We start from the raw sequence: 3,168 nt of genomic DNA, 5'->3' as shown, positions 1-3,168 counted from the left end.
AAAGACCTTTTGATTGTTGCTTCATCTCAATTTATAAGTGGTAAAGATTTGATTGTCATGCAAGCCTATGGTAATAACTTTTCATATTGACTATTGAGTGCTTAACTTGTTGTCCTTAAACGCTTCGAGTGGTTTGAGTGAATACTTAATGAGGATGTTAAACTCTGTGTTATTTTGAATCAAAGGTAATCACTTAAATGAGGGGAGACACCTATATTTTCGTGATAAAATGCTCAACTTGGAATGTTTGAAACTTTGATGTTCTTCTAGTTGAATTCTCAATGTATGATTATGTATGGATTATTTTGAGATATTATTGATACGGATTATAAGTTGAGAAGAATTTATTTTGATTGTGAGTTGAGGATTTTGTTTGAGGACAAGCAAATGCTTAAGTGTGGGGGTATTTGATAAACCATAATTTATACATATTTTTATCCCATGCTTAGTGTATTTATGGATGATTTATCCTTAGATTTGGTGAATTTGATGCTCCTAATCCTTTAATTTCATGTTTTATACTTAGGTGAGCATAAGAGAGTAAAAAGAGAGAGAAACGGGCCAAAAATAGAGAAAATAGGCCAATATGGAGAATCAACACGGCCTTGACTTCCTCACACGGGTAGACTACACGGCCATGTAGTTCTAGCAGGCTCTAACACAGCTTGGACTTCCTCACACAGGTAGACTACATGGCCGTGTTAATTTGACAGAATTGACACACACTTACACGGGTAGACCATACGCTCGTGCCTATTTAACAGCCTTGAGCACGGTTTAGAAGTACTTGCACACGGGCGAGCCCAAGTCTAGTTCTATTCAGCAAAGGCCATTCTTAAGGGCTTGGAGGCATTCTAAAGCCTATTTAAACACACTAAAGGAGGATTAGAAGGGACACACGGAGTAGGAGGCAAGGAATTACTCACAGAAAGCCGATTGATTCACCTCAGAAGCCGGGTTCATCTTCAAGACTGAAGATCTCCCTTCAATTTCCTTCAGGAGTTTTGGGTTTTCTTTATGTTTTGTTATCTTTATTCTTTTGAGATGTTTTCTTTCATAAATATGAATTAAATCCCCTAAATACCTAAGGGGAATGAAACCTAAGACGGATCTTGTTATTGTTATCTAAATTGTATGATAAATCTTTGACTCTTTCTTAATTATGTGTTAATTCTTGTTTTAATATTCCAAGATATTGATTCAAGTACTGATGTGCTTATTCAGAGGAGCAAAAGTCCCTATCTAAGAGTAGATCTTTCATAATTCAGCGGAGTTGATTGCGCACCTAGAGATAGGGCGACAAGATTTTTCCGGATTAGGGTGAAACCTAATAAGGGAATCCATAGATCGAGTTAATGCAACTAGGGAGTTAATTAGAAAGAGATTTCAATTAATCAACCTAGGGGTAAACGTTGTTAGTCTCGAGAGAGATAATAATATAACTTAGGGATTTCTACGGATCAAGTCAAATGAATAAATCGTCTGATTTAGAGTCAAATAACAAGTGAAGTCTAGGTGGATTTTTCCTTGGGTATTGTCTTAATCAATCAGTTTTCTCAAAAAAAATTTCCCAATTTTCTTTCTGTGCGTTCTTAGTCTAGTTAATTAGTTTAGATAAACAAAACCCTTAATTTTTAGGCTAAATAATAAAAAGAAAGTTAATACTAGTACTTTTAGTTCCTTTAGGATTCGACAATTCGGTCTTGCTAAAGCTATACTACTGTTCGGCAGGTGCGCTTGACTTTGTCGTGATAGTTAGTTTTCAAGAGCGATCCATTATAAATTATAAAACTTATTGTACGTATCATATATCACATCATATCATGATCAATGTGCAGCATTGAAATAATCCTATTTTGTCCGTTTTTGGCATTTTTCTCGCACTTTCCGCTTTCCTATGCTCATCTGGATATAAAACATGAAATTAAAGGATTAGGAGTATCAAATTCACTAAATCTTATGATAAACCATCCGAAAATACGCCAAGCATAGGATTAAAATATGTTACTTTTGAGGTTTATCAGATAACTTCACAACCCTACGCGTTATTCTTGGATTCGTTAGACTTAGGGTGTGGCACATCAAACATGTACCTCAATTGCAATTAACAACTAGTATTCTAATCAACCATCAAGAATTTTAGCACATCATGGAATTCAAAGCATAAGAAGCCTTCTAAATATTAAAATAATAGACATGAATAAAAGAAAAGTGTTTAGAATTGCTAATTCATATGAAAGAATCCATATTTCAAGGTAAAGCTTTTTTTATCTCCATATCATATTACCATCCACAAGAACTAGTTTATGATTAAAACCTCACAAAGCTAAAGAAAATGTTCTCTCAAAAGTCTCTATAAAAGTCTACTTTTCTAAAGTCTAAAAATCTCTAAAACTCCTAAATGAATCTCTTAATTCTGATACAAAGCAAATATTCATTGTAGGAGACTAAATAACCATTTTCTCCCTATTAAAATTCGCTTTAAAAAGAATTCGGAACCAAAATTCCACAAATTTTCCCTTCAATAACTGTCATAAGATTTAATTCTACAGATCAACTTTGTGACCTCCATTATCACAATGTTATCAAAGGACTTCTCACTTGCTGGTGTCTAGGTATCAATGTTGCAACCTTAGAGATCATGTTACGACATTAAGGGCTGGCGTCAAAACTTCAACACTTTTCATGTTGCAAGTTAACTCACATCCATATCTCCTTCAATATGGGATGAATGCATGTAACGCTTTCGAGCAACTCACATCGCGACGTTTCCTTTAAGTCTCAACTTCTCATTTCACACAGTTTGTGCCGTCACAATCTCATTCTAATTAATGTCACAACATTCAAGCTGAACATCTCCTAGCCTCTCAAAATAACAACTCACATAGTGACCATGATCAATGTCAACTTGTGACATGGCCCTATTTCTACAAGTCTCTCATGTTTTACTTGCCATGGTCCTCCTAACTCTCTAACATAACCAAATTAAGCACAACATAAGTATCACTTACTTCATAAAACTTGAATAATGTTAAAACACTAAAAATAGCATAAAAACACAGCTAAAGCTAAATGCACCATATCTAAATACTAACAGCTAGAAGGCTCAATTTCACTTAAAAACAAGCTAAAGTAAGCATGAAAATGCCCTAATTGTATATATTAAAT

This window comes from Gossypium arboreum, chromosome 12 (assembly GCF_025698485.1).
Source record: "Gossypium arboreum isolate Shixiya-1 chromosome 12, ASM2569848v2, whole genome shotgun sequence".
NCBI lineage: Eukaryota > Viridiplantae > Streptophyta > Magnoliopsida > Malvales > Malvaceae > Gossypium > Gossypium arboreum.
The sequence above is the reverse complement of the archived record's forward strand: the minus strand, read 5'-3'. Positions refer to the sequence as shown.